This window comes from Callorhinchus milii, unplaced genomic scaffold, assembly GCF_018977255.1.
Source record: "Callorhinchus milii isolate IMCB2004 unplaced genomic scaffold, IMCB_Cmil_1.0 Scaffold3, whole genome shotgun sequence".
Classification (NCBI taxonomy): domain Eukaryota; kingdom Metazoa; phylum Chordata; class Chondrichthyes; order Chimaeriformes; family Callorhinchidae; genus Callorhinchus; species Callorhinchus milii.
This window is the reverse complement of record NW_024704744.1, coordinates 52,939,238-52,964,710: the sequence shown is the minus strand read 5'-3', so window position 1 is coordinate 52,964,710 and position 25,473 is coordinate 52,939,238. Positions and strand designations below refer to the sequence as shown.

Here is a 25,473-nt window from a genome sequence, read left to right as displayed (position 1 = left end):
TCATTCTCTTTTTAGTATCTGTATTTGTTAGTATTTGCCTAGTGGCTTCTGTCTGTCAGTTTTTGTAAACATTACTTCTTAGCTATTTGTTGCGAGCTTTGATGTGTAAATCTTCCTTTATTTCTGCGGGAATATTGAGGATTTTAGGTCAAAGATTAGTTTGGAATGTATTAAATTTAGTGCAGGTTTGGGTGAATTTGTAAGGATTTTAGCAGGACGTGTCTTGTGTTCTGTTTCTTGTAATTGTTTCCATCTTGTATTGTTACAATGGGAATGGGAATCTGCAATGAGATGTTACATGAAGATGGATATGTACTATCCTGAGAATGGATTTCATTGTGATGTTTGAAAGTATTCATTTTGAATAGTTTGTTATTTTTGAGCTACACTATTTAAGCTTTTTTTCATGAAGATAATTATGCTTTACCCTGTCCATTTAAGTTGCACATAAGCAGTGTCCCACAAACAGTGGTGGATTAATTTTTGGGGGAGGGAGGGATCATTATCCCCGAAAATAGATCTGCCCAATCAACAACCAGTTTCCTACTTACTACTAGGTAAACAGAGGCATGTGGAGTAAAGAAACTTGCCTAATGTTTCAGGCTGTCTTGGAATCGAACCGGAGTCCTCTTGTTTACAAGGAGAGCAAGCTAACCACTATTCTGAATTAGGGATAGGATTTGGGCCATCTGTGTTTCTTTCCATTCACCTCCACTCCTTAATAGCCTGCTGATATTTTCTCTCTCATCTCACGTATGAAGAATTGTCACTTGGGCAAGGTACCAGATCATTGTTGGCACCATGGAAATGTAAACAACAAAAGGTCAGTTCCTTCATGAGAGAAGGGGAGAAATAGGGAGAAGAAAACAAATGGGGGATGGAATCAGTTGAGAGAAATTGAAGAGGAGGGGCATATTCATTTTTACATTCCTTCTCCAGTTTGCAGTCACACACCAAGCAAATGTGATTTGACATGTACTGCAGACACAAGACAAAAGCCCCATTCACTAGTCACACTAAATACCACAGGCTGTGCTCAGAAGAATGAAGCCATTTGAAATCACATTTAAAATCCAGACTTAAAATTGTCTCCTGTATACCTCCTCTGTTAATTATCTGCATCCAAAAGGCTGGAAATGAGCAGAGGAAGTATGCAATAACAACAACAAGATTACATTTGTATAGCGCCTTTCACGTTGGGAGGACATCCCAAGGCATATGCAGGAGACAAGGTAAAGACCTGGGATTGCTTGAATGGAAAATAAATATCGGCAGCATTTCATCCTTTTGTTAGTAACTTATATAGCAGCTTGAGGGAAAGTTGCTGCATACCAGAAAGGACTAGAGTATTTCAGCTTCTGTATATGAGAATATAAATTAAATTCTAGGTTTTCTATATCAGTGCACTGAATAGAAGAGTGGGGAATAGAAGAGTTGTACTAGACATTGATCAGGCCATGGCTGGAGTACTGTGCCCAGTTTTGAGCACGGCATTATAAAAGCCAATGAAAGGATACAGCGGAGATTCACTTGGGGATACCAGGATGAGAAGCTATAATTACATAGAAAAGCTTGTAAAGTTTGGATTTTTAGAAGTTAGTTTTTTTTTACACAGACGGTTGGTGAAATAAACAATGGTATACCACAAGTGAGTATTAAAGTTGAGACAATAACAATATTTAAAAGGGATTTGGATAAATACTTGAGAAAAATATTTTGAGTGTATGGGCATGGGCAGGAGAATGGGGGGAATTTAACACCAACGCAAATACAATAGGCTGTTGCCTCCCTCTGTGCTGTAAACTTCCTATGATTCTATGAATAAATGAATGGCTTCTAGGATAGAGCCAGATAGAAGTGGAGAGTTTGGATTGTGAGTAGTGATCATTTTTCAAATTCAGCAAGAAATGGGAACTAAGCAGAAAGCAGCACTGGCTTCAATTGGGCGAGGAACGATGGCACAAAATCAACTTTGACATCATTGCACAGAGATTTTGAAATCTTTCCCTTTTCAATAGCCTCTCGAGGCAGAGAGGAATACTTTATTTCTTTCAGCTGCAGAGTCTGGATCTGAAGTAAAGCCAGAGGACAATCACACCAACATCCTCGAAATGAGTTCATCAACTGAGCAGCACAGAATGCTTAACCCCATGTGCCTCCAACAGAGACCATACAATAGACCGGTGGGAACATGAAGAACTGCTTTCCCAGATGATGTTTCTAAATCTGGTATTACAGGTTTTATCTTTTTACATTATTAACATTGTTTCAATGTCACAGTTATCCTTCAAGGGTATGTGATCCAGTACAACTCCAAACAGTCCTATCTGTGTTTTTTTGGTCAAGCTGAGATTTCCATGCATCCCACCTACAAATGGAAATCCCAGAGATGGATTTTTGGAATGAAATGCACACTCTCTCACTGGAGGGACGCATTCTGCTTACCTAATTCCGGCAAGTATTAGGTGCAGATTGGCAAGCGTCAAAGCTTGGGGACCCCAGAGTGTACGATGGGATACTGCTGGAGTCTGACCAGCTAAAATTGCATAGATTGCCATTGATATCGTTGTCTGGCAAGCTATGCACACTGCTTGCCCACCCTACCTGTCCGTGCTTTGGCTTGCAGGTTTAACAGGAGCTGCGTGGGATGATTCCCTGCCCCTAGTATCATTTCTAAAGTACTTTGTTTTTGAAGTACGTTACAAATATATATCTTCTTACCAAAAAGAAAACTGAATCAAATGCAGAATTGTATAATTTGTTGCCTGGAGCTTCCCTGTAATGTTGTACTGCACAAAGGTTCAGGTATGTTGTGCATTGATTTCAAATAAGCCTCTGTCAGCTGGTGGTTCTTATTTAAATACACCTTCTTTAGTAACCTTACAATATTCAGTTAATGAGGTATATTACATTGGGCTGTAACTATTGGTACTTCCACCATGATGCATTGCAGTTGGCACTCTCAACCTGCTGTCTGGAAAACTATTTTTAGTTTTAACTAGCTCAGAGGACAAATCAATAACAAGATGATTTGTATTAGTTATGTATGGTGCCAAGCCCACTTATCCCATCAGATTCCCAGGTAAAAGACATCTACTAATTCACATAATGTAGGCTGCTTTCATGGAAGTTTCATGCATTACTTGCACATGTACGTGGATGACACCCACCTCTCTCTGCCTCCACCCTCGACCCCAGGACCACTGATGTCTTCGGCCACCCTCCTACCCTCTCTGCCCTGCACCCCTCCTGATCCCTCCCATCTCCGCTTGGGTCCTAATCTCTGATTGTTTAGCACCTTGGGACGTCCTCCCGACATGAAAGGCACTTTACAAATGTAATTTTGTATTGTGTTATATGACTAGTTTTCTCCTCTTAAGATGAGTCGAGTCTGCAGTGTTCTGAAGTGATTTGGGTGGGGAACGTATATTGTCATTACAACATAACACTGTGCCTTGAATTCCCCTCTTGTGGTTTAACAGGTTGAGACTGGCCAGAATTAGCCATTTGCAACTCCAGTATTATGAATTCTGCTGGAATAATCCTCTTTTAGGAATTAAGTAAGAATTTATAATATTGTCTTTGGAAATTGGAAAACGTATATTATGGAGAGCACCATTGTGAACAGTGTAAATGTATTGTCATTTGTACCAGTAGAAGCAACAACAACTTGCATTTGTATAGCTCCCCTCACACAGGATAGTGTCCCAGAGCACAGAACCACCACCTTTTCCCAAAATTCACCTTTTGAGTGGACATAGTCTTATTTGCCTTTTCAGGGTCATCAAAATTTTAACTTGGGGACATGATTTTATAAGAGTAATACACTTATTCCGCTAGCCACTGATGAATGCTTTCAAAGATGGCCTTAAATTGTTTGTCTGTATTATTGATTTCCATTCATCTTCAGTGCACTCAGTTCCAGTCTATTCCAAAAATTAGCCACTCAAATGGTGAAATGGTTTTCCCTTAAATTATGTAAACTTTTCCACAACACAGAAAGAGCAAATATTACACAACTGTTTTGGGCATAAGCATAATCGTGTCAAAATCAGATTAAGACTACACCCATACACAGGAAACTACTAACTATTAAACTGAGCCCATTTTTAAATATCTAATTCAGTGGGGGGATAAATGGAATTCCCTGGGATTGAATTGGCTGCAAAAATACATGCCTGACAAAGCCAGTCATAAGGATTGTAATCCACACAGAGTTGATGGTTGACCAGCCGGTCTGGCTCATCAATGAGGCAGTCTGGCCAGTCTCAATCTGTCAAACCACAATGGGGGAATTCAAGGCACAATGCTATGTTGTAACAGCAATAGGATTTTCCCACCCAAATCATTTCAGATCAACTCAGACTCGACTCATTTTAAGAGGAGAAAAAGGGTCAATGAGATCTGAAGGTGTGACATGTCTTTAAACTTGTGGTTAAGGTGCCCCTAAAAATTCAAATCGCGTGAAACTGACCAATGCTTCATACAGATGAGCCGTGTCACTACTCTTCTTCATTGTTTTATAAAAATAAAACTCCTGATACTAAGCATCTTCAATCTCAAACTGGATAGGGAATATTATACCAAACGCATGAAACCAGGTATTATACAGCTAAAGTAGTGATCATTTAAATATTACAAGTTAAAATATTATACACTTGCAGCATATTATTTGCCTACAAACACAGTCACTACATTTTACATTATATCCTGTGAAGCACTTTGAGACATCTAGGTGATGTGATAAGATGCTATATCAAATGTAACAAATATTATTATTATTATTATCAAATATAACAATGCAGTTCCAAATCCTTGAGGTAGATTTGAAAGACCTCTCTTGCCAGATTTTGTTCCCTTGCTCAGATCAGGAAGTAGCAATCCACTAACACAACCATTCTTATTGTGTTTAAAGTGGAGAAGCAGCACTTGGTGACTAGTCCTCCAATTTTGGTTCATTTTATTAAACAGAATTTTGTACAATTCACATATTTTGAGTTGAGCGAGCAATGCACATTACATGATGTGATTCAAAATACCAGATATTACGATATATATATATATATATACACATTCAAGGGGCCGACTGGCCTACTCCTATGTTCTTATGTACATTGAGGGTCCTACATGTGTCCTACATTTGGATGTCACTGTTTCTAGATTGGGTGAGATCTACAACAGTAAGGTATACAGTCTGGGGTTCAGGAGTATACGCTTTTGTGTGTCATATAGGTTTACCCTAGGACCTCCCATCTCCATGATCTTTTTGTACTACAATGTTCTCCTCCATAAACTTAGGTCTCCCCTCCCCCCTCCAACCCACTATCAGTACCTGAGTCTTCAGCAAAATGCCCCCACACTTTCGAACTCCCTTCCTCTACCCCTCCGTCTCGTCCCCTCTTTCTAAGTCATTAAATCTCACCTAAAACATTACCTTTTCAATTGCGCCTATGGTCACCTCCTCCTATGCCCTCCTTCCTTGCTCAGCAACCAATACAATCCCCTTTGAAGAGCACCATCATATGTGAAAGATAACAGTTGCCATTTCAATAGAAGTTCATGGCTGTTGTAGAATATTGCTCTGCGCGCATTGTTTGCTGTGTTCATCTACAAAATACACAATTATGTGCCTATGGTCAACTCCTACTGCCTTGCTCAGCATTGAACCCCGCCACTGTACAGCTCTCTGAGATACCATCCTGCATGAAGCCGCTGTATAAATGCAGGTTGTTGTATGAAATTTTTACTACCTTAAATTGAAAATATTGACATCGATGAACAAGAACAGAGTTAGAGAAAAGTGACAAGAATAATAGCAGAATTAGAACAACAACAATACTATTACATTTGACAGTCAGTCAGCGAGCCGGGGTGGGGACTGGGGATTGTGGAGGGACTGAGATGGGGGGGTGGTGAAGGAGGGTGATTGAAAGCACGGTTGAAGTGGAGGGTCTTGAGATGAGTTTTGAAGGAGGCAAGGGTGGAGGTGAAGTGGAGGGACTGCGGGATGGAGTTCCAGAGGTTGGGGGCAGAGTGGCAGAAGGCCCACCCACCAATGGAGGGGCAGTTGAGGCGAGGGACATGAAGCAGGCTGGAGCCCGCTGAGCAGAGGGAGCGAGTAGGGTGGTGGGGTTTAGGAGGTTGCAGAGTTAGGGGGGAGCAAGACCATGGAGGACTTTGAAGGTGAGGACCAGGATCTTGAACTGTATCCTCTGTGTGATGGGAAGTCAGTGGAGTTGGGCGAGGATGGGGGTGATAGGGTTGCGGAGCCTGGTGAGGGAGAGGACACAGGCTGCAGAGTTCTGAATGACCTGCAGCCTATGGAGGAAGGAGTGCAGACCCACAAAACACATAACCATTGCACTCTACACTGATATGAAAGGCACTATGTCAAGTGTAAGGATCATTATTATAATTATTATTTCAATGATTTACAAGGGATGAATGGAAACACCTATCAAGAAAGATTGAACAGCTTACAGCTTTTCCCTCTAGAGTTGAGATGATTAAGAGGGAACCTGATAGAGGGGTTTAAGATTAGGAAGGAATTCAGTATGGTGGATGTTGATTAAGTCGTTTCCACTTATCAATGAGTCCAAAACTAGGAGGTATAAATCTAAGCGAGTCAATTGTAGATCTAATAAGGAGTTTAGGAGGAATTATTCAATCAGAGATTGGTGAGAATTAGAAGTGCCTGCTGAAAGTCGTGGTTGAAGCAAATACCATCAATTTATTTAAGGGAAAACATGAATACGTGAGGAAGAATGGAATAAAGTATAATGCACAAAAGGAGAATGGGAGGGGTGTGGTCTTGTGTGGAGTATAAACACAGTCACAGACCAGTTGGGCTAAATGGCCTTATTCATTAGAATACATTAGAATATACAGCACAGAAACAGGCCATTCAGCCCAACTGGTCTATGCTGGTGTTTATGCTCACATAAGTCTCCTGCCCTTCCTCAACTAAGCCTTCAAGCATAACCTTCTATTCCTTTTTCCCTCATGTACCTATCTAGCTTTCCCTTAAATACATCTATGCTATTTGCCTCAACATCTCCTTATGGTAGCATGTTCCACATTCCCACTACTCTCTGTGTGACGAAATTTCTTCTAACTTCCCTATTTGATCTATTTGTGACTATTTTGTATTGATAGCCCCTGGTTTTGGTCTCCCCTACAATAATATAATAATATATATATAATATATATATACAAGTGGAAACATCTTCCCTATGTCTACCTTATCAAAACCTTTCATAATTTTAAAGAGCTCATTTTAAAGACCTCTTTTCAAGAGAAGAGTCCAAGTATGTTCAGCCTTTCCTGATAGGTATGAGCTCTTAGTTCTGTGATCATCCTTGCGAATCTCCTTTGCACCCTCTCCAGTGCATCTACATCCCTCCTATAATGTGGAGACCAGAACTGCACAAGTAGTCTAAGTGTGGTCTAACCAAGGTTCTTTAGAAGTTTACCATAACTTCCCTGCTTTTCATTTCTATCCCTCTAGAAATGAACCCCAATGGCCTTATTAACCTGCGTTGCTACTTTTAGTGAATTATGTATGTGTACCCCTAGGTCCCTTTGCTCCTCTCACCCATTTAGGTTTTTATTTTCCAGGATGTATGTGACTTCCTTATTCCTTCTACCAAAATGTGCCACCTCACACTTTTCTAAATTGAAATGTATTTGCCATTTAAATGCCCACTCAGCAAATTTATTAATGCCTTCTGTAATTTGTTGCAGTCCTCCTCTGTATTAACTACTCCCCCAATTTGGTGTCATCTGCAAATTTTGAAATGTTCTGCTGATTCCCGAATCCAAATCATTAATGTATATTGTGAAGAACAGTGGTCCCAATACCGATCCTTGTGGAACACCACTGCCCACCCCCTGCCAGTCTGAGTAGCTACCCTTTACCCCTACTCTCTGTTTTCCAGCCAGCTAGCTATCCATTCTGCTATTTTTCCCCTGACTCCACATGTTCTGACCTTATTCATTAGTGTATTATGTGGTACCTTATCGAACAGCTTTTGGAAATCTAAATATATTACATCTACCGAATTACCCTTATCTACTCGTTCTGTTACCCATTCATCCAATGCCATATCATCACTCTATGCAACTATGATTCAAAGCACTAAATTGTAAAGGTAGGCTGTCAGGATTGAATTTGTTCTCACTGGAGAAGATGATTGAGAAGAAACATGGCAGGTCTTCAGAATTTGGAAAGGCGTTTTATAATGTTGTTGTCCACAAGTTATTCAACTTAAACTAGGAACATGATTACATGGTTGTAATCTTCAAGCTAGATGAGATATTAGCAGATTTTTTTCTGATCCAAGTAGCAGATTTGGGGCATAGATTTCTATTGAACATAATGCAAGCTGGGTCAGTGACCTCCTTTTGAAAAATAAGTAGATTTAGATATAATAGGTTTTGAAGGTGCTGTCTGGGAATAAATACATTTAATATTAATAAGATTCATGGCTTGTTGGAAACATGGAAATACAATGTATGGGGCATAACATTGATTACAATGCTAAATTGATATCTTGGAGGTTTGTATCTCCTTCAAATCTTTGGGGACAATTTCAGAGCGTATTCTTCCTGGAAATGTCAGCTGTGGTTACTCACCTCTCAAATGATTGAATAGATTAGGAAGAAATTATCACGATGTAAGTTTTACAAACTTGAGGAGCCATTTCAATGGGGCAATGGAATGTCTCAGAGGGGACCTTTCAGAGGTGTATAACATTTTAAATGGGATTGACAAAATAAATCCAGAATAATGCTTACGGATGTACCAATTCATCAGAAGTTTTTTTTGGTTAGCCGGATGTCTGACAGATGCCAAAACCCATCACCATGCTTACGAGTATCCAACCCAAGCTGAAATTTCCATGCATCTCACCTACAACAACAATAACAAAATTACATTTGTATAGTGCCTTTTAGGTCGGGAGGATGTCCCATGGCACTGGACAGACTTTCGGACCCAAGCTGGGGTTTCAGAGGATGGGGGCAGTGGGGAAAGCAGGGAGATCGAAAGCACAGGCGAAGAGGAAGTTCTTGAGATGGGTCTTGAAGGTGGAATGTGGGATGGAGTTCCAGAGGATGGGGGCAGAGTGGCAGAAGGCCCGCCCACCAATTGTGGGGTAAGCGAGGTGGGGACATGAAGCAGGCCGGAGCCCGCTGAGCGGAGGGAGCGAGCAGGATGGTAGGGGGTTAGGATGTCACAGAGGTAGGGGGGGAGCAAGACCATGGAGCACTTTGAAGGTGAGGACCAGGATCTTGAACTGTATCCTCTGTGTGATGGGAAGTCGGTGGAGTCTGGCGAGGATGGGGGTGATAGGGTCACAGAGCCTAGTGCTGGAGAGGAAGCAGGCTGCAGAGTTCTGGATGATCTGCAGCCTGTGGAGAGAAGAGTTGGGGAGACTGACAAGCAGTGAGGTTGCATAGTCAAGCCTCAATGTAATGAAAGCATGTATGAGGATTTTGGCGGCCTGCGATGTGAGACAATGGCAGAGCCGGGCTATGTTATGGAGGTGGGGAGAGGCAGAGTGGGTAATGGGGCAGATGTGGGATATAAAGGATAGTTGAGGGTCAAACAAGACCTCAAGTTACCGGACTGGCTGAGCAAGGTGGAGTGTGCAGCCATGGATAATAATAATAATAATCCTTGCATTTGATATAGCGCTTTTCACGTCGGGAGGACGTCCCAAAGCGCTTCACAGAACATACTGCAAAGTGAATTGACTGTATATTTGTGGGCGAACGCGGCAGCCAATTGCGCACAGCAATGTCCCACAAACAGTCGTAGATTGAAAAATGACCAATTAATTATTGTTTTTGGTTTTTGATGGGATTATTATTAGGCGTGTGGAGTAAGGAAACTTGCCCAAGGTTTCGCCCTGCCTGGAATTGAACTCAGGTCTCTCACTTGCAAAGCGAGTGCTCTAACCACTGAGCTACAGGACTCCACTGGATGGTGATGCTGTCAGCGCCTGAGGTGAGGAGGCGCTGACGGGGACCAATCAGGAGAGTCTCGGTCTTGTTGATGTTCAACTGAAGGAAATTAGCTCTTATCCAGGACTTGATGTCTCACAGACATTCTGTCGGGACAGCAGTGGTCCTGGAGTCAAGGGTGGAGGCAGAGAGGTAGAGTTGGGTGTCATCCGCATACATGTGGAAGTTGACCCCATGTCTACATATGGGGTCAACATGGGGCCATACCTACCCATGAAAATAAGAATATAAAAAATGCTAGATCAAAAAAGAAATCCTGCTTACCTAATTACGGAACGTATTAGGCAAAGGTTGGCAAGAGCTAAAGCTTGGGGACCACAGAGTGTGCGTTGGGGTACTATTGGAGTGTAACCAGCTAAAACAGTGTAGTTTGCCATTGATATTGCAGATCTGGCAAGCTTTCCTGCTGCTGGGCCAGCTGGGTACACCCTATCCGTAAGGGCTTTGGTTTGAAGGATTAACAAAAGCTGCGTGGGATGAATCCCTGTCCCCAGGAATTAGGTGAGCAGGATGCGTCCCTCCAGGGAGAGAGTGCGCATTCCATTCCAACAATCTTATCTCTGGGATTTCCATGTGTAGGTGGGATGAATGGAAATCTCAACTTGGTTTGGATACTCAGAAGCATTGTTATGGGTTTCCACATGAGTTAGACGCCCAGCTGACCAAAAAAAATTACACTTGAAACTGTACTGAGTCAGTCAGTGACTGTGCACCAGCCTCTCTCCACTAGAAACTACACTCAGTCAGTGACTGTGTGCCACAGCCTCTCCACACTAGAAACTACACTCACAGCCTCTCTCCACACTACACTGAAAACTGCACACAGTCTGTCAATCAGTGACTGAGCCCCAGCCTCTCCCCACACTACACTGGGAGCTGCAGTCAAGTCAGTGAATGAGCATCAGCCTCTCCCCACACTGCACTGGAGCTGCAGTCAGTCAGTGACTGAGCCCCAGCCTCTCCCCACACTGCACTGGAGCTGCAGTCAGTCAGTCAGACAGTGACTGAGCCCCAACCTCTCCACACACTACACTGGAGCTGCAGTCAGTCAGTGACTGAGCCTCAGCCTCTCCACACACTACACTTGAGCTGCAGTCAGTCAGTGACTGAGCCCCAGCCTCTCCCCACACTGCACTGGAGCTGCAGTCAGTCAGTGACTGAGCCTCAGCCTCTCCCCACACTACACCGGGAGCTGCAGTCAGTCAGTCAGTCAGACAGTGACTGAGCCCCAGCCTCTCCCCACACTACACCGGGAGCTGCAGTCAGTCAGTCAGTCAGTGACTGAGCCCCAGTCTCTCCCCACACTACACTGGAGCTGCAGTCAGTCAGTGACTGAGCCCCAGCCTCTCCCCACACTACACTGGGAGCTGCAGTCAGTCAGTCAGTGACTGAGCCTCAGCTTCTCCCCACACGCCACTGGAGCTGCAGTCAGACAGTCAGTGACTGAGCCCCAACCTCTCCCCACACTACACTGGGAGCTACAGTCAGTCAGTGACTGAGCCCCAGCGTCTCCCCACACTACACTGGGAGCTACAGTCAGTCAGTGACTGAGCCCCAGCCTCTCCCCACACTACACTGGGAGCTGCAGTCAGTCAGTGACTGAGCCCCAGTCTCTCCCCCCACTACACTGGAGCTGCAGTCAGTCAGTGACTGAGCCCCAGCGTCTCCCCACACTACACTGGGAGCTACAGTCAGTCAGTGACTGAGCCTCAGCCTCTCCCCACACTACACTGGGAGCTGCAGACAGTCAGTCAGTGACTGAGCATCAGCCTCTCCCCACACCACACTGGGAGCTACAGTCAGTCAGTCAGTCAGTGACTGAGCCCCAGCCTCTCCCCACACTACACTGGGAGCTGCAGTCAGTCAGTGACTGAGCCTCAGCCTCTCCCCACACAACACTGGAGCTGCAGTCTGACAGTGAGTGACTGAGCCCCAACCTCTCCCCACACTACACTGGGAGCTGCAGTCAGTCAGTGACTGAGACTCAGCCTCTCCCCACACTGCACTGGAGCTGCAGTCAGTCAGTGAATGAGCCTCAGCCTATCCCCACACTGCACTGGAGCTGCAGTCAATCAGTGACTGAGCCTCAGCCTCTCCCCACACTGCACTGGGAGCTGCAGTCAGTCAGTGACTGAGCCTCAGCCTCTCCCCACATGACACTGGAGCTGCAGTCAGTCAGTCAGTGACTGAGCCTCAGCCTCTCCCCACACTACACTGGAGCTGCAGTCAGTCAGTGACTGAGCCCCAGCCTCTCCCCACACTACACTGGGAGCTGCAGTCAGTCAGTCAGTCAGTGATTGAGGCTCAGCCTCTCCCCACACTACACTGGAGCTGCAGTCAGTCAGTCAGTGACTGAGCCTCAGCCTCTCCCCACACTACACTGGAGCTGCAGTCAGTCAGTCAGTGACTGAGCCTCAGCCTCTCCCCACACTACACTGGAGCTGCAGTCAGTGAGTGACTGAGCCCCAGCCTCCCCCCACACTACACTGGAGCTGCAGTCAGTCAGTGACTGAGCCCCAGCCTCTCCCCACACTACACTGGGAGCTCCAGTCAGTCAGTGAGTGACTGAGCCTCAGCCTCTCCCCACACTACACTGGGAGCTGCAGTCAGTCAGTCAGTGACTGAGCCTCAGCCTCTCCCCACACTACACTGGGAGCTGCAGTCAGTGACTGACTGAGCCTCAGCCTCTCCCCACACTACACTGGGAGCTGCAGTCAGACAGTCAGTCAGTGACTGAGGCTCAGCCTCTCCCCACACTACACTGGGAGCTGCAGTCAGTCAGTCAGTGACTGAGCCTCAGCTTCTCCCCACACGCCACTGGAGCTGCAGTCAGACAGTCAGTGACTGAGCCCCAGCCTCTCCCCACACTACACTGGGAGCTGCAGTCAGTCAGTGACTGAGCCCCAGCGTCTCCCCACACTACACTGGGAGCTACAGTCAGTCAGTGACTGAGCCTCAGCCTCTCCCCACACTACACTGGGAGCTGCAGTCAGTCAGTGACTGAGCCCCAGCCTCTCCCCACACTACACTGGAGCTGCAGTCAGTCAGTGACTGAGCCCCAGCCTCTCCCCACACTACACTGGGAGCTGCAGTCAGTCAGTGACTGAGCCTCAGCCTCTCCCCACACTACACTGGAGCTGCAGTCAGTCAGTGACTGAGCCTCAGCCTCTCCCCACACTACACTGGAGCTGCAGTCAGTCAGTGACTGAGCCTCAGCCTCTCCCCACACTGCACTGGGAGCTGCAGTCAGTCAGTGACTGAGCCTCAGCCTCTCCCCACATGACACTGGAGCTGCAGTCAGTCAGTCAGTGACTGAGCCTCAGCCTCTCCCCACACTACACTGGAGCTGCAGTCAGTCAGTGACTGAGCCTCAGCCTCTCCCCACACTACACTGGGAGCTGCAGTCAGACAGTGACTGAGCCCCAGCCTCTCCCCACACTACACTGGAGCTGCAGTCAGTCAGTCAGTGACTGAGCCTCAGCCTCTCCCCACACTACACTGGAGCTGCAGTCAGTCAGTGACTGAGCCTCAGCCTCTCCCCACACTACACTGGGAGCTGCAGTCAGTGACTGACTGAGCCTCAGCCTCTCCCCACACTACACTGGGAGCTGCAGTCAGACAGTCAGTCAGTGACTGAGCCTCAGCCTCTCCCCACACTACACTGGGAGCTGCAGTCAGTCAGTGACTGACCCTCAGCCTCTCCCCACACGACACTTGGAGCTGCAGTCAGACAGTCAGTCAGTGACTGAGCCTCAGCCTCTCCCCACACTACACTGGGAGCTGCAGTCAGACAGTCAGTCAGTGACTGAGCCTCAGCCTCTCCCCACACTACACTGGGAGCTGCAGTCAGTCAGTGACTGAGCCCCAGTCTCTCCCCACACTGCACTGGAGCTGCAGTCAGTCAGTGACTGAGCCTCAGCCTCTCCCCACACTACACTGGGAGCTGCAGTCAGTGAGTGACTGAGCCCCAGCGTCTCCCCACACTACACTGGGAGCTGCAGTCAGACAGTCAGTCAGTGACTGAGGCTCAGCCTCTCCCCACACTACACTGGGAGCTGCAGTCAGTCAGTGACTGACCCTCAGCCTCTCCCCACACGACACTTGGAGCTGCAGTCAGACAGTCAGTCAGTGACTGAGCCTCAGCCTCTCCCCACACTACACTGGGAGCTGCAGTCAGACAGTCAGTCAGTGACTGAGGCTCAGCCTCTCCCCACACTACACTGGGAGCTGCAGTCAGTCAGTGACTGAGCCCCAGTCTCTCCCCACACTGCACTGGAGCTGCAGTCAGTCAGTGACTGAGCCTCAGCCTCTCCCCACACTACACTGGGAGCTGCAGTCAGTCAGTGACTGAGCCCCAGCCTCTCCCCACACTACACTGGGAGCTGCAGTCAGTCAGTGACTGAGCCTCAGCCTCTCCCCACACTGCACTGGAGCTGCAGTCAGTCAGTGACTGAGCCCCAGCCTCTCCCCACACTACACCGGGAGCTGCAGTCAGTCAGTCAGACAGTGACTGACCCCCAGCCTCTCCCCACACTACACTTGAGCTGCAGTCAGTCAGTGACTGAGCCCCAGTCTCTCCCCACACTACACTGGAGCTGCAGTCAGTCAGTGACTGAGGCTCAGCCTCTCCCCACACTACACTGGGAGCTGCAGTCAGTCAGTCAGTGACTGAGCCTCAGCTTCTCCCCACACGCCACTGGAGCTGCAGTCAGACAGTCAGTGACTGAGCCCCAGCCTCTCCCCACACTACACTGGGAGCTACAGTCAGTCAGTGACTGAGCCCCAGCCTCTCCCCACACTACACTGGGAGCTGCAGTCAGTCAGTGACTGAGCCCCAACCTCTCCCCACACTACACTGGGAGCTGCAGTCAGTGAGTGACTGAGCCCCAGCGTCTCCCCACACTACACTGGGAGCTACAGTCAGTCAGTGACTGAGCCCCAGCGTCTCCCCACACTACACTGGGAGCTACAGTCAGTCAGTGACTGAGCCCCAGCCTCTCCCCACACGACACTGGGAGCTGCAGTCAGTCAGTGACTGAGCCTCAGCCTCTCCCCACACTACACTGGGAGCTGCAGTCAGTCAGTGACTGAGCCTCAGCCTCTCCCCACACAACACTGGAGCTGCAGTCTGACAGTGAGTGACTGAGCCCCAGCCTCTCCCCACACTACACTGGGAGCTGCAGTCAGTCAGTGACTGAGCCTCAGCCTCTCCCCACACTGCACTGGAGCTGCAGTCAGTCAGTGACTGAGCCTCAGCCTCTCCCCACACTGCACTGGAGCTGCAGTCAGTCAGTGACTGAGCCTCAGCCTCTCCCCACACTGCACCGGGAGCTGCAGTCAGTCAGTGACTGAGCCTCAGCCTCTCCCCACATGACACTGGAGCTGCAGTCAGTCAGTCAGTGACTGAGCCTCAGCCTCTCCCCACACTACACTGGAGCTGCAGTCAGTGAGTGACTGAGCCCCAGCCTCCCCCCACACTACACTGGAGCTACAGTCAGTCAGTGACTGAGCCCCAGCCTCCCCCCACACTACACTGGAGCTGCAGTCAGTCAGTCAGTGACTGAGCCTCAGCCTCTCCCCACACTACACTGGGAGCTGCAGTCAGACAGTGACTGAGCCCCAGCCTCTCCCCACACTACACTGGAGCTGCAGTCAGTCAGTCAGTGACTGAGCCTCAGCCTCTCCCCACACTACACTGGAGCTGCAGTCAGTGAGTGACTGAGCCTCAGCCTCTCCCCACACTACACTGGGAGCTGCAGTCAGTGAGTGACTGAGCCTCAGCCTCTCCCCACACTACACTGGGAGCTGCAGTCAGACAGTCAGTCAGTGACTGAGCCTCAGCCTCTCCCCACACTACACTGGGAGCTGCAGTCAGTCAGTGACTGAGCCTCAGCCTCTCCCCACACTACACTGGAGCTGCAGTCAGACAGTCAGTCAGTGACTGAGCCTCAGCCTCTCCCCACACTACACTGGGAGCTGCAGTCAGTCAGTGACTGAGCCTCAGCCTCTCCCCACATGACACTGGAGCTGCAGTCAGTCAGTCAGTGACTGAGCCTCAGCCTCTCCCCACACTACACTGGAGCTGCAGTCAGTCAGTGACTGAGCCCCAGCCTCTCCCCACACTACACTGGGAGCTGCAGTCAGTCAGTCAGTCAGTGACTGAGCCTCAGCCTCTCCCCACACTACACTGGAGCTGCAGTCAGTCAGTCAGTGACTGAGCCTCAGCCTCTCCCCACACTACACTGGAGCTGCAGTCAGTCAGTCAGTGACTGAGCCTCAGCCTCTCCCCACACTACACTGGAGCTGCAGTCAGTCAGTGACTGAGCCCCAGCCTCTCCCCACACTACACTGGGAGCTCCAGTCAGTCAGTGAGTGACTGAGCCTCAGCCTCTCCCCACACTGCACTGGAGCTGCAGTCAGTCAGTGACTGAGCCTCAGCCTCTCCCCACACTACACTGGGAGCTGCAGTCAGTCAGTCAGTGACTGAGCCTCAGCCTCTCCCCACACTACACTGGGAGCTGCAGTCAGTGAGTGACTGAGCCTCAGCCTCTCCCCACACTACACTGGGAGCTGCAGTCAGACAGTCAGTCAGTGACTGAGGCTCAGCCTCTCCCCACACTACACTGGGAGCTGCAGTCAGTCAGTCAGTGACTGAGCCTCAGCCTCTCCCCACACTACACTGGAGCTGCAGTCAGACAGTCAGTGACTGAGCCCCAGCCTCTCCCCACACTACACTGGGAGCTGCAGTCAGTCAGTGACTGAGCCCCAGCCTCTCCCCACACTACACCGGGAGCTACAGTCAGTCAGTGACTGAGCCTCAGCCTCTCCCCACACTACACTGGGAGCTGCAGTCAGTCAGTGACTGAGCCCCAGTCTCTCCCCACACTACACTGGAGCTGCAGTCAGTCAGTGACTGAGCCCCAGCCTCTCCCCACACTACACTGGGAGCTGCAGTCAGTCAGTGACTGAGCCTCAGCCTCTCCCCACACTGCACTGGAGCTGCAGTCAGTCAGTGACTGAGCCTCAGCCTCTCCCCACACTGCACTGGAGCTGCAGTCAGTCAGTGACTGAGCCTCAGCCTCTCCCCACACTGCACTGGGAGCTGCAGTCAGTCAGTGACTGAGCCTCAGCCTCTCCCCACACTGCACTGGAGCTGCAGTCAGACAGTCAGTCAGTGACTGAGCCTCAGCCTCTCCCCACACTACACTGGAGCTGCAGTCAGACAGTCAGTCAGTGACTGAGGCTCAGCCTCTCCCCACACTACACTGGGAGCTGCAGTCAGTCAGTGACTGAGCCCCAGTCTCTCCCCACACTGCACTGGAGCTGCAGTCAGTCAGTGACTGAGCCTCAGCCTCTCCCCACACTACACTGGGAGCTGCAGTCAGTCAGTGACTGAGCCCCAGCCTCTCCCCACACTACACTGGAGCTGCAGTCAGTCAGTCAGTGACTGAGGCTCAGCCTCTCCCCACACTACACTGGAGCTGCAGTCAGTCAGTGACTGAGCCTCAGCCTCTCCCCACACTGCACTGGAGCTGCAGTCAGACAGTCAGTCAGTGACTGAGGCTCAGCCTCTCCCCACACTACACTGGGAGCTGCAGTCAGACAGTCAGTCAGTGACTGAGGCTCAGCCTCTCCCCACACTACACTGGGAGCTGCAGTCAGTCAGTGACTGAGCCCCAGTCTCTCCCCACACTGCACTGGAGCTGCAGTCAGTCAGTGACTGAGCCTCAGCCTCTCCCCACACTACACTGGGAGCTGCAGTCAGTGAGTGACTGAGCCCCAGCCTCTCCCCACACTACACTGGGAGCTGCAGTCAGTCAGTGACTGAGCCTCAGCCTCTCCCCACACTGCACTGGAGCTGCAGTCAGTCAGTGACTGAGCCCAGCCTCTCCCCACACTACACTGGAGCTGCAGTCAGTCAGTCAGACAGTGACTGAGCCCCAGCCTCTCCCCACACTACACTTGAGCTGCAGTCAGTCAGTGACTGAGCCCCAGTCTCTCCCCACACTACACTGGAGCTGCAGTCAGTCAGTGACTGAGGCTCAGCCTCTCCCCACACTACACTGGAGCTGCAGTCAGTCAGTCAGTGACTGAGCCTCAGCCTCTCCCCACACTACACTGGAGCTGCAGTCAGTCAGTCAGTGACTGAGCCCAGCCTCTCCCCACACTACACTTGAGCTGCAGTCAGTCAGTGACTGAGCCCCAGCCTCTCCCCACACTACACTGGAGCTGCAGTCAGTCAGTGACTGAGCCCCAGCCTCTCCCCACACTACACTGGAGCTGCAGTCAGTCAGTGACTGAGCCTCAGCCTCTCCCCACACTACACTGGAGCTGCAGTCAGTCAGTCAGTGACTGAGCCTCAGCCTCTCCCCACACTGACACTGGAGCTGCAGTCAGTCAGTCAGTGACTGAGCTCAGCCTCTCCCCACACTACACTGGAGCTGCAGTCAGTCAGTGACTGAGCCCCAGCCTCTCCCCACACTACACTGGAGCTGCAGTCAGTCAGTCAGTGACTGAGCCTCAGCCTCTCCCCACACTACACTGGAGCTGCAGTCAGTCAGTGACTGAGCCTCAGCCTCTCCCCACACTACACTGGAGCTGCAGTCAGACAGTGAGTGACTGAGCCCCAGCCTCTCCCCACACTACACTGGAGCTGCAGTCAGTCAGTGACTGAGCCTCAGCCTCTCCCCACACTGCACTGGAGCTGCAGTCAGTGACTGAGGCTCAGCCTCTCCCCACACTGCACTGGAGCTGCAGTCAGTCAGTCAGTGACTGAGGCTCAGCCTCTCCCCACACTGCACTGGAGCTGCAGTCAGTCAGTCAGTGACTGAGGCTCAGCCTCTCCCCACACTACACTGGAGCTGCAGTCAGTCAGTCAGTGACTGAGCCTCAGCCTCTCCCCACACTACACTGGAGCTGCAGTCAGTCAGTGACTGAGCCCCAGCCTCTCCCCACACTACACTGGAGCTGCAGTCAGTCAGTCAGTGACTGAGCCTCAGCCTCTCCCCACACTGCACTGGAGCTGCAGTCAGTCAGTCAGTGACTGAGCCCCAGCCTCTCCCCACACTACACTGGAGCTGCCAGTCAGTCAGTGACTGAGCCTCAGCCTCTCCCCACACTGCACTGGAGCTGCAGTCAGTCAGTGACTGAGCCTCTCCCCACACTACACTGGAGCTGCAGTCAGACAGTCAGTGACTGAGGCTCAGCCTCTCCCCACACTGCACTGGAGCTGCACGAGACGCTCCTCTCCGGGGATTCCCTGCGTTCTACACCTCGATGACGTTAACGGCTTTGCGCAGCGACGACACTTCCGCTGCTACGAAGTTCGGTGGTTCCTCGCCGCCCGGACTGAGTCCAGCAAGTTAGTGTGTGAGGTCGGGGTTCGCTCTGACACAAAGAGCGGAGCGAGCGGTGTGTGTGTGAGAGAGAGAGGGGAGGGGAGGGGTTGGGGCTCTCTGTGCACAGCTCAGCCAGAGGAGGGGCACTCGCTCACTCCCTCCCTCAGTGGCTCTCAGGAGATGTGAGTGCCGGCCCCGCTGGCTCCCCGGGTAAGTCACCGGCTGCTTTGCTTGTATTCCGCGCTGTGCTGTCTGTCCTCTGTCTGTGCCCGTGGCTGTGGCTGTGGCTGTGCCGGTGGCTGTGCCGGTGGCTGTGGCTGTGCCGGTGCCGGGTGCCGGGATGGATTGAGGTGCTGTGCCTGTGCCGGTGTACGTGCATCAGCGACCCGGCTCCAGCGGTGCGCCTTGTGGAGGGAAGGGAGTTTTGATGAATGAGAGAGCTGCGCCGCCACCTCGCACATCCCCCACCCCATCCCCAGCGTCCCCAGCCCAGCCGCCCAGCCACCACAACCAGCCCTGCCCTGCCCAGCCCTGCCCTGCCCAGCCCTGCCCAGCCCAGCCCAGCCCTGCCCAGCCCAACCCTGCCCAGCCCTGCCCTACCCAGCCCAGCCCAGCCCCCACTGCCCTGCCCCAGCCCAGCCCAGCCCTGCCCAGCCCACCCTGCCCAGCCCTGCCTTACCCAGCCCAGCCCTGCCCTGCCCAGCCCAGCCCAGCCAACCCCTGCCCTGCCCAGCCCAGCCCTCCCAGCCCACCCTGCCCTGCCCAGCCCAGCCCAGCCTGCCCAGCCCATGCCCCAGCCCAGCCCTGCGCCCAGCCCAGCCCTGCCCAGCCCTGCCCATGCCCTGCCCTGGCCCAGCCCAGCCCACCCTGCCCAGCCCAACCCTGCCCTACCCAGCCCTGCCCTGCCCAGCCCAGCCCAGCCCACCCCCCCTGCCCAGCCCACCCCAGCCCTGCCTGCCCTGCCCACCCCTGCCCAGCCCTGCCCAGCCCTGCCCAGCCCAGCTGCCCAGCCCTGCCCTGCCCTGCCCAGCCTGCCCACCCGCCCAGCCCTGCCCAGCCCTGCCCAGCCCTGCCAACCCTGCCCTGCCCAGCCCAGCCCTGGCCCAGCCCTGCCCAGCCCTGCCCAGCCCTGCCCTGCCCTGCCCAGCCCAGCCCTAGCCTCCCTGCGGGAATGTCTTCCCAAATGCATCGCCATCAACACCGATGTTATTGTGCTATTTTTCTGTGTTTTTTAAAAAAATATATATGTGTATATATATGAGTTTTTTTTCATATAAAACGAGGGGGTTTCTTTCGAGGTTTCTTTTATGGGAGTTTCCAGCCATCTCGGTTTGGTTTTTGCTGTGTGTGTGTGTGGGGGGGGGGGAAGCTGTTTTATTTGAGAGGGAAAGGGGAGGGGAGGGGGAGGGCGGCGGCGTTTGCAGACACACAGGGACCGTTATTTCAAGAGAAATAAATAATAGAAATAACAGGGGGGAGAGAGGAGGGAGAGAGAGGAGAGAGAGGAGGATGGAGAGAGAGGGAGGGGGAGAGAGGGAGGGAGAGAGAGAGAGGAGGGGAGAAAGAGAGGGAGGGGGGGAGAGAGGGGAGAGGAGGGGGAGAGAGAGAGGGAGGGGGGAGAGAGGAGGAGAGAGGAGGGGGGGAGAGAGAGAGAGAGAGGGGGGGAGAGAGGGAGGAAGAGAGAGAGAGGGAGAGGGAGGAGAGAGAGAGAGGGAGGAGAGAGAGAGAGGGGGGAGGGAGGGAGAGAGAGAGGGGAGAGGGGGGAGAGGGGAGGGAGAGGGGAGAGAGAGGAGGGGGAGAGAGGGAGAGAGAGAGGGAGGGGGGAGAGAGGAGAGAGAGAGAGAGAGAGGAGGGGGGAGAGAGGGAGAGAGAGAGAGAGGAGGGAGGAGAGAGGGAGAGAGAGAGGAGGGGGGAAGAGAGGGAGGGAGAGAGAGAGAGGAGGGGGGGAGAGAGGAGAGGAGAGAGGAGGGGAGAGAGAGAGAGTGGGAGAGGGGAGAGGGGAGAGAGGAGAGAGAGAGGGAGGGGGGAGAGAGGAGGGAGAGAGAGAGAGAGGGGGGAGAGAGGAGAGGAGGAGAGGAGGGGAGAGAGGAGAGGAGAGAGGGGAGAGAGAGAGGAGGGAGGGGAGGGAGGGGAGAGAGGGAGGAGGGAGGGGGGGAGGGAGGGAGAGAGGGAGGGAGAGAGGGAGGGGGGGGGGGAGAGGAGGAGGGGAGAGGGAGGGGGAGAGAGAGAGAGAGAGGTGGGGGGGCATTGGGCCCGTTTCCCTTCGACGCTGTTGCAAAAAAAAAGGTGCTTTAATTAATATTGCAAGTTATATATTTATGTGCTCCGCCTCTGTCTGTCTGTCTGTCGGTCTGTCTGTCTGGTGTCTGTCTGTCTCCTCGCCCGGGTGTTGAGTTTGCTGCTCACTGGGGCTTTGCTCCCAGGCACAGCCTGAGCCGCAGCCACACCGGGTATCAGCCCCCAATCTCTGCTCCAGGCCGTCTGGGTCTCTGCTCCTCACTCACTGCCCCCCCAGGGCTTGTCACTGCATCCCCCCCCCCCCCCCCCAGGGCTTGTCACTGCATCCCTCCCCTACCCCCCCCCCCCAGGCGTTGTCACTGTCCCATCCACCCTACCCCCCCACCCCAGGGCTTGTCACTGCATCCCTCCCCTACCCCCCCCCCACCCAGGGCTTGTCACTGCATCCCTCCCCCCACCCCCCCCCCCCCCCCCAGGGCTTGTCACTGCATCCCTCCCCTACCCCCCCCCCCAGGGCTTGTCACTGCATCCCTCCCTCCCCCCCCCCCCCTTGTCACTGCATCCCTCCCCTACCCCCCCCAAGGGCTTGTCACTGCATCCCTCCCCTACCCCCCCCCCCCCCCCCAGGGCTTGTCACTGCATCCCTCCCCCCCAGGGCTTGTCACTGCATCCCTTCCCCATTGCAACAAGGTCTCTTGACCCCCTGTCTGACTGACCAAACCTTTTCACACGGCGACCGCAAATAAAAATATAAACTCCGCGTCCTTTATTGGGGTAAAAGGTTTCAATAATAATAATAATACTAATATCTCGGTTTGAATAATATCCCAAGTTCACATTGGAAACATTACCTTTCGAGTTGGTTTGATTTCCCGCAATGTTTTGCGGCTGAAGTTACTGCACTCCGGACCCCAAGCCTGTGGTGTGTGTGTCTGTCTGTGTGTGTGTCTGTGTGTCTGTCTGTGTGTGTGTCTGTCTGTGTGTGTGTTTTAATGGACTGGAAATCGTGACAGAGTAGATTTCTCCAAACCCTCTTAATACATCTCGGCCTTCCCTCGAAAATTATTGTGTGTGTGTGTGTGTGGAATAACTGGAGTGAGATGTTTTGTGGAGGAATTGGCTGAGCACTGAGGCTCTCACACACACAGGTGCAGTGGCCACAGGAGAAGCGGTGCCACAGTTTGAGATTAAACAGTATTTCCTTTTCTATAGAATTTTTGCGCGAATTCTCCGTATCATCTACAGCCTGATGTGTTTTTTTAAATGTGTGTGTGTATATATATATATATATACACGTGCGTGTGTGTATGTAAAGAGATATCCTGACCCCAAGGTTTTTTTTATATTTGTGTGCCTTGTTTACAAAATGCACAGAAGCATTGCAACATAGGATCTGTTATTTTTTGTGCAGAAACAATATTACGTGTTTTCCTATTGGATTGTTTCGATATGTATTCCTATTTCCTAAACCCTATATTTGTAAGCCATGCATAAAATATCACCTTGTTGAAGATAGTCTGTGGCCTTTTAAGTATAAACATTTAGACCTGCAATGTACATTTTTAGAATTAATAGTTTGGAAACCAAATACTGTTTTATTTTTCTGTATTGCCATCAAGGTTGGGAATCAGTTCAGATTTCAAAACAAACTGATTTGAAGTGTAAACAAGCTTCTGAGAACAGGTAACCAGTGAATGAATATGTTGAGGGACGAAAGATAGTTTGTGTCTTTTAGGTGTAAGTGGAATCATAACTGTTGCCAAACTGCCACCATACATTTTCACATCTTTGAAGTGCAAGTTAGCAATAAAACAGGGTATAGAAGATACAGGTTTACATTCATCACTAAAATTTAGACACTAGAATAAAAAGTGACCTGGAAATATACAACAGATGCTAAAAGGAATGATGAGACAAAAGAATGCAAGAACTTTAAAGAGGTGGTTTATGTGGTAGTTACAAGAAATATGCAAAACCATTTTTTTACCTCTGTATTATGGAATGGAGTTCAAATTTATATGGGTACCTATGGTAGTGAGTTAAGATTGAGAAGATCTTAAATTTGATTTACTACCAGAATAATGTTCATAATTCACAGTCCAGAGGCCAAAAGGATGGAGGATGTGAACTACCATGAAGGTCCAGAGCCTTAAAATTCCATTTAATTTAGGCTGTAAAACACTTAGGCATAAAATTTAAGTTCAAGCAGAATTGTGAAACATACTTAAATTTGGTCTTAATCCCTTTATGCCTTCGTACCTCCCTACTTTACCCTCCACACCACCACCCGCTGCCTCCACTTACCCTCCACTCCACCACCCACTGCCTCCACTCGTCTGACTCTGGCCTCCTGTTTTTGCTTTGTTGCCTCCGCTCTACCGTCGATGGCCGTGCCTTCAGCCACTACACCTGAAACTCTGGAACTCTCTTCCCTCAGTCCCTCTGCCTTGTCCCTCCCTGCCCACTTTCAAATCCTGCCTAAAGACCTTCCTTTTGATCATGCTTGCGTTCACCCCCCCCACCCACCCTCTATCCCTAGCTCGGTGTCAGACTCCGCCACTGTCAAGGACTCTGGGATGCTACCCCATGCGAAGGGCACTATATAAATACAAGTTACTGTTGTTAATTTGCAATCCAATTCTTTTTAAGAATTGTGGGGAAAAATGGGCACCAAAATAAGGCTGAATTTTACTGTTGGAGTCCTATATCTCAGTGGTTAGAACGCTTGCCTCACAAGCGAGAGACCTGGGTTCAATTCCCATCAGGGCGAAATGTTTGGCAAGTCTCCATACTCCACACACCTCGGTTTACCTAGCAGTAAGTAGGAACCTGGTTGTTAAGTCGAATTGCGGATCGCTTTTCCGTGGGTAATAATTCCTTTATATAAAAAAAATTGGGCACTTCAATCCATGACTGTTTGTGGGATATTGGCTGCCGTGTTTCGCCAACAAAATATACATTCAATTTGATTTACAGTATATTCTGTGAAGCACTTTGAGACGTCTCGAAAACGTGATAAGGCGCTATATCAAATGCAGTTGTTGTTATTATTAATTAATAATAACAACAACTGCATTTGATATAGCGCCTTATCACGTCTTCGAGACGCCTCAAAGTGCTTAATAATTATTATTAATTAATAATAATAATTGTTAATAATAAAAATCATTATTAATAATAGTCCTTGCATATAACAAATGCAAGCTTATCAACTTATCAAAATGTCTCCAAGTGCTTCAGAGTTTTCTGAGAATGTGGTGACTATTTGTAACACCAAGAGAAACTCCTTTCTTTTTGTGAATATTTGTCATGGGATCTTAACAGGCAGACAGAGTCTGAGTTTAATATATCATTTGGAGGAAGGCAACTTCATTAATCCAGGGCCCCCACCACTGCATTGGATGTCACTGAAGAACTGCGAGCTCAAAATCTTGACGTGGGGCTTTGTGATCTTTAATTTCTGTGCAGTCTTACATCTTAAAACAAAATGACCTTCCAAGCTAAAGATTAGGTGGAATTTTTGGGCTACGGTCGGGATGGGCTACTGAGAACTGTATTCTGCATCTAGCTGTGTTGTGTTTGCTGGTGATTCTGGGTGTCAGTTGGGAAACATACCATTCTCCAGTGCTAGCATCAATCCTTTTGATACAGTTATGTCAATTCATTTAAAAATGCACGTCTTTCTTAACAAACAAATTGGGATAAAACAGTAATTTGATTACAGTGTGGTTGATGAGATAATCTATTACATTGCAAGGTATTACGCCACATGAAGCAAGATTTTTATGCCAATTTTCTGAAAAATTCTATGCGGCCAAATACTGTAGATGATTGTTAGGATAATTAAAGTACTGTGATTGGTTAGCACAGC

General features: G+C 50.2%; 1 protein-coding gene across 5 annotated transcripts in view; it reads left to right on the top strand.

Moving 5' to 3' along the window:
- The first annotated feature begins 19,361 nt into the window (after positions 1 to 19,361).
- The window catches only part of LOC103178951 (tyrosine-protein kinase Fyn), a 146,638-nt gene continuing 140,526 nt past the window's right edge, over positions 19,362 to 25,473 (top strand). For 3 of the 5 annotated variants that reach the window (XM_042333720.1, XM_042333721.1, XM_042333722.1), the window contains exon 1: positions 19,367 to 19,574. The gene's annotated coding sequence lies outside the window, so the exon portion shown is untranslated. Of the gene's footprint in view, positions 19,575 to 25,473 lie in introns of all 5 variants that reach the window. The other 2 variants (XM_042333724.1, XM_042333723.1) reach the window with 2 other exon arrangements.